The sequence below is a fragment of the Phascolarctos cinereus genome, unplaced genomic scaffold (assembly GCF_003287225.1).
Source record: "Phascolarctos cinereus isolate Bilbo 61053 unplaced genomic scaffold, phaCin_HiC Scaffold_5;HRSCAF=322, whole genome shotgun sequence".
Classification (NCBI taxonomy): domain Eukaryota; kingdom Metazoa; phylum Chordata; class Mammalia; order Diprotodontia; family Phascolarctidae; genus Phascolarctos; species Phascolarctos cinereus.
Window position 1 is genome coordinate 371,503,253 of NW_027555958.1, and position 11,296 is coordinate 371,514,548.

Sequence of the window (11,296 nt, forward strand, 5' to 3'; positions counted from 1 at the left end):
AATTTGGAACTATACCTAAAAAAACTATTAAACTACTTTTGACTTAGCAAAACCACTAGTAGGTTTATTCCTCAAAGAAATTTAAAACAAAACAAAAAGAAAAAAGACCCATATGTACAAAAAATATTTATAGCAGTACTTTTTGTGGTGGCAGAGGAGGTTCCCATAAACTGTGGAATGGCTAAACAAATTATGGTATTTGAATGTGATGAAATATTATTGTTCTGTATGAAATGATGAAGAAGTTGGTTTCAGGGAAACCTGGAAAGACTTGTATGAACTGATACAGAGACAATTCATATAAAATCAACAACACATTGTGAAGACAAACAACTTTGAAAAATTCAAAATCAGTGCAATGCCCAACGGCAATTCCGGAGGACTCCTGATGAAACACGCTGCCCCTCCCTCCCCCCAACAGAGAGATGGTGGACTTTGAAGGCTGAGACATGTGTGTCTTGGATGTGACCAATCTGGGAATTTGTTTTGCTTAACTATGCATATTTGTTACAAGGGTTTGTTTTTTTTCTTTTTCAGTTGAGGGCAGAGGAGAGGTAGAAGGGAGAGGAGATTTCTCATTAATTGAAAAAATGTATATTTAAAAAAAAGAAAGAAAGGAAAATACTGAATTGGTCTAGGGGATGAATATTCTCAGTGTTAATTAAAGCAGAGTAGCAGGTGCTCCTACGGCTTGAAGGAGTCCCTGCTGCCTGATTGGGCCACATCTATCTGAGCCAGTGCTATGTCCTTTTTGAACATCTTTTCAGTCCTATAATGTTAAGTAAAGTCCCTTTTGTAACATTTCTAAAAATGCATTTATTAAGTTTTACTATATAGAAAGCACTATACTAAGTGCTGAGGGGGGAAAAAAGAAAACAAAACAATGCCTGCCCTCAAGGAGCTTATATTCCAGTAAGGGAAGACAACACCAAGAGGATATCATTCAGCTGTAGGGTGAGTGATCAGGCCTTGGGATCTAAGGGCGAAGTGGCAGGGCAGATGGCTACCACCCTGCCCTGTCCTGTCCCCTCCTTGTCAGGAGACTTCAGTTAAGTCTGAAATTAGACCTTCAAAGGATTTCTCCTAATGTCAATTCTTTGTCTGTGAGAAGCTTTTCTGGGGATCAACTTCTATTCAGAAGCCATTATAATTTTACCTGATTTAGAGTGATCTTGCCTTTCAAGGGCTTCTCATTTAAATAAATAACATATTTATACATAACTTTATTTCCAAGGTGTTTCATATATGTTATCTTATTTGATCCTTACAACAACCCCATTAGGTAGGTGCTATTGTTATCTTCATTTTACAGATGAGGAAACTGAGTCTGAGAGAGGTTAAGTAACTTACCTGTCTTCACATGGCTAGAAAGAATTTGAGGCAGGATTTGAACTCATATCTTCCTGTTTCTAAGACCAGTGGTTTTTTTCCCCACTACACCATCTACCTGCTTACAATGATGTAAGCTGAAGGCGAGAGTGAAACTGACTTTTAGCATAGTCACTTTCTGGGGGAGAATGTGACAGGCCTCCAATTGCTCTTCAGAATTTTCTTAAAAATCATCCTCTGCTCAGTTTTAGGGTTTGAGGTTGAGGAGAGGGATAAAGGAAACTCAGTACAGGATCTCATAGTGGAGTCAGAATGCTGCAGAGGAAGGGCAAATTCTGGAAAAGGCTTCTCTGAGGACCTCTCAAGGCAGTAATATAGCAAGTGTAGTAGCTAGGACAATTTCTCACCTGTGGACCCCCAGAAAAGCTAAGTCAAGTTCAAGGTACTGTGAGAACAGTACCCAGTACAAATACTGTAGCTCATAAACCCCTATAAATGTATTTACTTTGACCAGTCAGCCAGAGGACATGTTAGTTCAAAGTAAAAGACATTTAAGCAAACAGCATAGTAAACACAGTGATAAGATAAGGTCCTCCATGTTTACTTGGGGTATAATTTCCCATAGCTTACCAAACTGCCATTAGGGAACAGGACAAACACAGAGAAGTTTATGAGCCCAGAATATGTATGAAGGGGAGGGGGCAATGTGACAGGAGTTCATATAACCAGAGTTCACATGTGGAGGATTAGAATTCTAACCTGACAATTATGCAGAGCTGCTGACATCTCAACTGATGTGATCTTACAGTATTCATAACAACAATGACAATAATAAGGCTAGTATTTATATAGTGTTTACTCTGTATATCAGGCACTGTGCTAAGTGCTTCACAAATATTATCTCATTTGATCCTCGTTGGAACCCTAGGATAAAAGTGCTGTTATTATCCCCATTTTACAGTTGAGGAAACTGAGGCAAACAGAGATTAAGTGATTCATCCAAGGTCACACAGTTACTAAAAATGTTCTCTTCAATGTGATATTTAAAAAAACCTATCCTTGACCAAGAGCAGCTAGGTGATGCTTGGAATTAAGAGTGCAGGCCCTGGAATCAAGAAAACTCATCTTCCTGAGTTCAAATCTGTCCTCAGACACTAGCTTTGTGACCCTGGGCAAATCACTTCACCCTGTTTGCCTCAGTTCCTCATCTGTAACATGAGCTGGAGAAATAAGTGGCAAACCGCTCCAGCATCTCTACCAAGAAAACCCCAAATGGGGTCACAAAGAATTAGATCTGTTTTTGTCTGTGTTTTCTTTCACAGCATGACTTGGACGTGTCTTTGGTATGACTACACATGTATAACCCATGTCAAATTGCTTGTCTTCTCAATGGAGGAGGGTAGGGGAGAGAGGGAGGAAGAGAACTTGGAACTTAAAATTTGAAAAAAAAGAACGTTAAAAAAGAGTCAGACATGACAAAAAGTGGCTAACCAACAACGTCCCCAAGGGCAGAATAATAACTTGGTGGGATATTTTTATCAAGTCTTGTGATTTATCAGCGCAAGGAACTCCCTGGTAAGGAAATTCCTTCTGCAACATTTTAGGGCCTTCTCCATAACTTTTAGAGTCGCCTAGGAACAGTGTGAAGTTAAGTGACTTGTCCAGGGTCACATAGCTGGTATGAGTCAGAGGCAGCACTCGAACCCAGATCTTCCTGACTGCAAGGCCATCTCTCGGTCCATTGTACCACACTGCCTTTCTGACAGTGACTCTGGCAAATAACCGAGACTATGATTCACCAGCCTGAGCAAGGGGGAGCAAACAAAGCCAGCAGAACACCCCAAAGCTAAGACAAAGTCGGTTGTTTTAGCTTAGTCTGGCATACAGTTGAAGTCCATGGTCCTAGATACTTGACTTTGGCTTAAGGAATTCCTCTTAACTCCTGTTACATCCCTGATTGAGATCTTATGGCTCAAGACCTAACTCAAAGACGGTCCCACTCAAAAAGGGCATTGTGGCCCCTGCGAGAGCCCCGATGATCCTCAGTCTGTACCATGCATTCATTAAGAGTGATGTACAGGAAGAAAAGAGATACACACCCCTTCCTTTGAAAGTCTGTCATTATCTGGGGGAAATGGACAGGCAGCTAAGAATGTTTGCAATGGGCACATCACAACCTGGAGGGATCCTCTTTGATTACATGCAAATGAAGTTGGGCAAGAACAAGAACTAAATGTAGTAGTCAAAGCCTTCTGAACCCTACTGATTCTCCCTTTCTCTCTCTCTCTCTCTCTCTCTCTCTCTCTCTCTCTCTCTCTCTCTCTCTCTCTCTCTCTCTCTCTCTCTCACACACACACACACACACACACACACACACACACCCCAACTTTGAAGCTATCACAAAATCTCCCTGTTTCCCTATATCAGTAAAAGCTAGGTAAGGTGTCTGAGACACCAAGCAATACTTTTCTTTTTATGTTTATATATTTCCTAGAGGAGGAGGAGGAAGCAGGACTGGAACCCTCCCCCTCCAGCCCAGGTGTTTGCAAAAGAAAAGCGAAGGCAGATTTTTGGAATCATGGAGTTGGATAAATCTCAGCTTCCTTTCTTTTGTGCCTGAGAGGCATTGCTATGTCTTTCTTTTTCCCTAATATATGGAGTCAGGAAACCTGGATTCCAGTCCTGGATTTGCCCCTAATAACTAACTATGTGACCCTTAGGCAAGTCTTTTTTAATCATTCTGGGTCTGTTTCTTTATCTGCAAAATGAAAAGGTGAAACTAAATGATCTATCCAAATTTAAGACAGAGGAGGAAATTTAGATGGTGTTAAAACAAAATATAGCAATAAAAACTTATTTTAAAAAAGATTCTGTGATTCCATGTCCCTTTATTATCTTTGACTCCTCTTTCAAAGACTTTTTAACCTTAGGAAAGAAGCTTAGTTTTTCTGGAGAGCTGCAGCCTGGCATTGGAGTGACTTCTGAGGAGAAACTAGGGAAATGAAGAAGTACTTTATTTCCTGTCTTCCTCATTCCCCTGGTTCTCTACCACTTATTGACTGTAGTTGGTGATTTTCTCAGAGGGCACCCCACCCAAGGGATCTCATTTCCCTCTTCTCCCTTCACTGATTCGTGAATACCTTTTCAGATAAGGTGATAAGATGTCATGGAATGGCTTGGATTTGAACCACATTTCATCTTCTTAAGGTGGGTGACTAGATCCTTCCCTATCAGATCTGGTTTCCTCTAGAAGCTATCCAATTATTGTATGAGAAGTTCTGACCATTCCCAGTACATGAGAAGGCTAGACGCTGCTAAACTTGGAATAAAGAAAACATGAGCACTGAAGAGTAAATGACTTGCCTAAGGTCAAACAGTCAAGATGTGTCAGATGCTTTGCTCCATGATGTGGCACTGGAGGAAGCCTGGTGGAAGCATATAAATATTATATATTTTCTGTCTCCAAATATATATATATATATATATATATATATATATATATATATATATACATGTGCATATATGCATATATATATATACTTATTTACATATATGCCTTTATAAAGGTTTTCCCAGCTACTTTAGCCAAAAGATCCTTCCCTTCTCTGAACTCCTATAGTTCACAAAGATTCAATTCCTCATTAAATTATGAGCTCCTTTTACCTCTGTTTTGTATCTTCAGCACTTATCACGGTGCTCAGCACATTGTTTTGTTGTTGTCAGTCATTTCAGTCATGTCTGACTCTTCATGATCCCATTTGGGTTTTTCTTGGCAAAGATACCGGAGTGATCTGCCATTTACTTCTCCAGCTCATTTTATAGATGGAGAACTGAGGCAAACAGAGTAAAGTGACTTGCCCAGGGTCACACAGCTACTAAATGTTTGAGGACAGGAGTCTTCCTGACTCCAGGACCAGCACTTTCTCCACTGAGCTATCTAGCTGAATTGGTCTAACCACCACGAAAATCAGTTTGTGTCTATGCCCCCAAAGTTACTAAAATGCACATATGCTTTGATCCCATGATACAGCTACTAGGCCTATACCCCAAAGGAATTAAAGAGAAAGGAAAAGAACCCACATGTGCAAAACTATTTACAGTATCTCCTTTTGTGGTAGCTAAAAACTGGAAACTAGGAAGATGTCTTCCTGTTGTAGAATGGCTAACTGAGTTAGGGCATATGAACAAAATAGAATATTATTATGCTATAAGAAATGATAAAACAAGCAGCTTTAGAAAAAAAACTGGCAAGATTTCTATGAATTGATGCAGAACAAAATAAGCAGAACCAAAAGACCAGTTTATAATGATAATTGATAACATTACAGCGCAAAACAACTTTGAAAGAAGTTAGAACGTTGAATCAATGCAAATGATAAACTATGAGTCAAAAAAGATGAAGATGAAACACGCCACTCACTTCCTGATAGAGAGGTGATGAATTTAAAATGTGGAAAGAGATACATTTCTAGATATGGCCGGTATGGGGACTTATTTTGCTGGAACACGCGGCTGTATATTGAGGGTTTTGTTTTTGTGTTTTTAAAAATATTTGCTCAGTAGGGGTGGGAGGTAGGGGAAAGGTAGTGAGACAGACAGTTTAATTTTTTTAAAGAAGAAAAAACAACGAGGCTATTTATGCTATGATACATCATATCTATTTCAGTATAATTTATTGCTGTGCAGTGATACTGCTCTAAATTAAAACTCATGCCCTGAGCCAGAGTAATGAAAATACACCGCATTATCTTGCTACTTTAAAAAAATTGTATCAATGCACTCCCTTGATTGAATAAGCCTGCCAGTTATATTATTATTATTGATAATGAATGGGGAAAATTTATTGAAAAGATGTGTTAATTGCATAGCATTTAAAGGGGACCTCATTCATATTTTTAAATCATTGTACTGCTAAGACATTTATGCTGTGTAAGATGAAATATTTTTAAAGAGTTGATTTTTTTTTGAAGCGTGTTTATTTGTAGGCTCATAAATTTGACTATCAAAAGTACAAGAGGTTTCCTCTGTGTGCGTGTATGTGTGTGTGTTTGCTTTCTTCTTAACTTCTGCAAAAGGTTTCCCCCTTGCTCCATGAAAAAAGTAGATTCTAACAAGGTCTTTCTTAAGAAATTTGTCGGTGTCCAAGCTGAGCAGACTGTGCATCCTAAGAAGATAACTGAGAGAGGGAGGGAAGGAGAGAAAGAAGGAGAGAGTTGAACAGAAAGAGGAAGGGGGAGGGAAAGAGAGGGAGGGAAGGAGAGACGATGGGAAAGAAAGATAAAATAAGGGAGGGTGGGAGAGAAGGAAAGAGGGAAGGAGAGAGGGATAGAGGGAGAGCGAGGGAGTGAGAGGAGGATGGGAAGGGGAGAGGGAGAGAGTTGCATAGAAAGCAGAAGGAGGGAAGGTGGGAAGGAGGGAAGCAAAGAGAAGGAAAGAAGGCTAGAGAGAGAGCAAGGGAGTGAGAGGAGGAGAGAGAGAGAGAGAAGATGGGAGGGAGAGGAGAGATAGCTATACCCAATCCTTGGACTAATTATGGGAACCAGCCTATCTTAGGTTCTTTCTTCAGACAAGTGATGGTATTTGAGGCTGCTAAGAGTCAAAGACTAATCAGGAGCACAGAAAAGAATCCACGTGCAGGTACTTGTGTTCTGGCCAATCAACACTCAGAAAAGACTGTCCTTTGATCTCAAACACGTGCCATCTGACCAGCAAGCTTTCTTAAATCTTCAAGACCATTTGAAGAGTAAGGGCCTCACTAATAGGGACTGAGGTGAGGAGTGGAAGTTTTTTTTTTTCTTTCAACTATATAACCAAGAATAATCCAGCCTCAAATCACAGTATTATCCTAGTCCCAAGACTTCTATGTGGCTATTGGTATTTGTATTGAACAGGAGGCTGCCTCCAGAATCAGGAAGACCCAAGCTTAAGTCCTGCTTCTGATATATACTAGCTATGTGACCATGGGCAAATCACTTACCCTCACAGGTTTCTAAGGACTTGAAAGACTTTTAAGATTATGCAGGAAGTTACAGACAAGTTGCCAGTCTTCACAGGTGGAGAGAATTAAATCCAAGTTCCGAAATCCCCCTACCTTTCACCCCTCCATCCTCTTCAAAAAAACCTAAACCCATACATGCGTATACATACATGTAATATATATATGTAAATATACTGATAAGGATGACTGTCTATGCAATGTGAATGATGTCACAGAGAGCAAATTGCCCCATTTCTGATGTTCCAGCAATAATTGTTGGGCAGGTAGATGGTACAGTGGATAGAGTGACTGGTCTAAAGATTGTTCCTGGGTTCAAATCTGGCCTCAAACACTTACTAGCTGTGTGACCCTGAGCAAGTCGTTTAACCCTGTTTGCCTCAGTTTCCTCATTTGTAAAAAATAAACTGGAGAAGGAAATGGCAAACCACACTCCAGTATCTTTGCCAAGAAAACCCCAAATGGGGTCACAAAGAGTTGGACATGACTGAACAACAAAGCATTAGTCTTAACCCCATACCCACACTGCAACCCCGGATGCCGGACTACAAACTTCATCCTACCTGCTTTTAGTCTCCTTCCTTAAAATGCCAGCCTGAGGGGCTGAGCTCTTCCTTAGGTCCAGAGGAAAGGCAGTTGGTTCATGGTCAACATGAAGAAAAGAGAGGAATACGTCTTCATAGGAGCTGGTCCAATATGAAGTAGGCATCTGGGGTTGTTTAATCAATGTTCATGAAATGCAGCAAGATGAAAACAGAGGGGAGCAAGGAGGTTAGTCAGCTGCTGCCAGAGCAAGAGGGATCAGGAATAAATTATAAGGACCGACCACTGAGCCTCAGGGACTCTGAGACTCAGGTCTAATTGCCCATGAGGCCCTTCCTTCTTTAGATACCCCCAGGTATCATCAGTGGGGAAAACTGGCATGAGGGTCGCTAGAGTGCTGTACTTGGAGGAAGGGGACCTAAGTAAGGATCCTGCCTCAGTCACTTACTAGCTGCAAGGTCCCGGACAAGTCACTTAACCCCTTAGTTCCAGTTCCTTCATATGTACAATGGGGGGTAATATTAGCACCTTCTTCACAGTATTATTGTGAGGAACAAATGAGGTAATATATGTAAAGCATTTTGCAAATCTTAAAATGCTCTATAAATGGCACATATTATCGTTACTGTTACTATTATGAGGAAATCAGAGGGAATAGCTGGAAGAAACTGGTGTGATTACCTGGAATAAGCATTGGGGGAGCTGGGTTTCAACTTGGAGGTAAACAAAGAGTTATTCATGTGGTGGAAATGCAAAAAGATCCAGTGGAGCCTCCAGGATACAAAATTAATAAAAATTAATTCCCTCTCCCCCTCCCACCCCAGGGGGAGTGTGACCAAGCATCTCTCTTCACTTTTCCAATATCAGATTCTCAGATTACATTCTTGGACCATAAGAAATTTGGACAAAATTCTCACAGTATTAACCACAGTGGGCCAAGACTCACAATAAACTTTCAGTTTTAAGACAAATAAATGGAAGCAATTTTGTGGATAATCTCCAGGCTTTCGTCCAAATTCACCGTGGTTATACAGAACACTACCACAGACAGAAAGCCCTTCTCACCACTGAGCAAGAGAAAATGGACTTGAACTAACAGGAAGAGATTTTGATCAGGCATAAGAAAGACCTCCCTGGTAGGCCCTCATCACACCCCTTTTGGATGAAGTGGAGCAAATCAGGGTCTCCCAAACACAGCAGCAAAGAGGTTAAGATTTATTGGAGAAGTTTTTGCTTGGTGGTTTTGAGAGCCCAGATTTTATCTTATGCCACTGGCCCAAAATGTTTTTTCTAAGAGTACCTGCAATTTGACCAGATATTTGCCAAAAGAAAAAAAAAAGGTCTAATTTGGCCCTTGTTCTTCTTGCTGAGGCTGGAAGACACTGACTTTTTTCACTTTTTCCAACCTACATGTGGTTGTTGAAACCAGGTGGGGAGTAAACGAGGAGGCTCATGGAAGATCCTTCCTGAGAAGTCTTTTTAAAACAGGATAGAATTTCCTATGACTTAGAAGCATTGAGGACAGGGAGGATAGACTGGATCCTTTCACAACCTAGAATTCTCTGCGTCACTCACTCAGGCCCTTAGAGAGGAAAGGATGATTCAGAAATCTTTATAGCCTTACTTGGATCGACAATTCTGACCTGTTATCTTTTGGTCAGGAGCAGGACACGCTCTCCTGGGCACCAAACTCCTGCCATCATGGAGTTAAATACCTTCTCCTTTCCCCTAACCACCTTCCCCCACCCCTTAGAGAATCACTAGCTCTTGGAATCCGGCTCTGCTGTGTCCAACAGGTGCACACATGCCCAGCATCTTGCTCTCCCTGTATGGCATAACTTGCCTTCCTGCTGGTGCTCTGCAGGAGCACTGTCTCCCCTTCCCCCTCCCAGGGCTTGGCTGTCTTGAAAACTGGTTCTAAAGAAAGACAAAGAAGGATCCTGTGGATTGACTCTTCAGGACCTCCATCTGTCATTCATTCACTCAACAAGCGTTGACCAACTGACTCCTACGTGCCACGCACTGGGATACAAAAGCAGCTTACACCCTGCTGGCGGTGGTGGTAAGGGTGGGGAAAGGGGCACTGAAAATTAAATGCAAATATATACACATATGTCTATATACATGTATGTACATGTACACATACATACACATACGATGTGAAATAATTTCCTAAGGGAGGGCTTCATTCTTAGAAGAGACACAAAGGCCTGATTCATTTGACACTGTTGACCACTCCCTCCTTCTATATACTCTTTCTTCTTTGGCTTTTGGTGATTCTGCTCTCTCCTGGCTCTCCTTCTACCTGCCTGGCAGCTCCTTCTCAGTCTTATTTTCTAGGTCATCGTCCACATTCCACCACCTATTTGTGTGGATGTCCCCAGGGATAGGCTAGTGAATGTTTAACAATTGGCTCTCAGAAGAAAAATAAAAAAGAACATGCACACGCTTTTAAGTTTGATCTGTATTATTAATATTTTCTCTACAACATTCTTATGTCTAGACAGTCAACAAAACAGTAAATCAAGTCCTGGTTGTCAGTTCTTTCCTGATTTCAAAGTATAAATGGTCACACTGAAAATTTATTTTTTTTTCCCTCCCAGTTCTATTTTATTAATTTATTTTGATTTATCAACAATCACTTCCATATGCTTTTGAGTTGAAAATTTTTCTCCCCCTTCCTCCCCCCCACCCTCTCCAAGATGGTGCACAATCTGACATAGGCTTTACATTTACATTCCTATTAAACACATTTTCACATTAGTGAAGTTCACGCTGAAAATTTAACAATTGGCTCTCGGAAAGCTAGTTCAAGTTGATTCCAGCATAGCCCTGAGTGTCCCCCAGAATTCTATTCTGGACTCTTTTCTCATTCCTCAACGCATCCTCTCTTGGCGATCTCCAGCAGAGCCCACAAATTCAGCTATTAACTCTCTGAGGATGATTCCTGAATCTACACAACCAGTCTTAATCACTTTGGGCTTCATTCCTATATCACCAGTTGCCTCCTGGAGACATCTTCAAATGGACAACTCAGAGGCATCCAACCCAACAAATCCAAAATAGAACTCGTTATATTTCCTGATGAATCCTTCCCCTTCCTTTTTTATCACCAAATAAAATTTTTTAAGGACAAATCTGTGATCTACAATCTTCAAATTCAAGCAAATCTAGCTTGAACCCAGGACCTATGGGAAACCTTGCTATCAAGTGAGCTGTGAGATCTGATTGAGCCTGTAAGTTATTTTACTTACTCTATTGCTGAATCTACTAGACCAGAAATGCCTTCCAAAGACACTAGCATTATGCTTGGCTGATCTCTGCCCTTGGTTTAACTCCTTTCTTTGCCAACAGAACTTAGCACAGTGCCTGACACATAATAAATCCTTAATAAGTGCTTGTTGACGTGACTTAACAATACTCTTGATG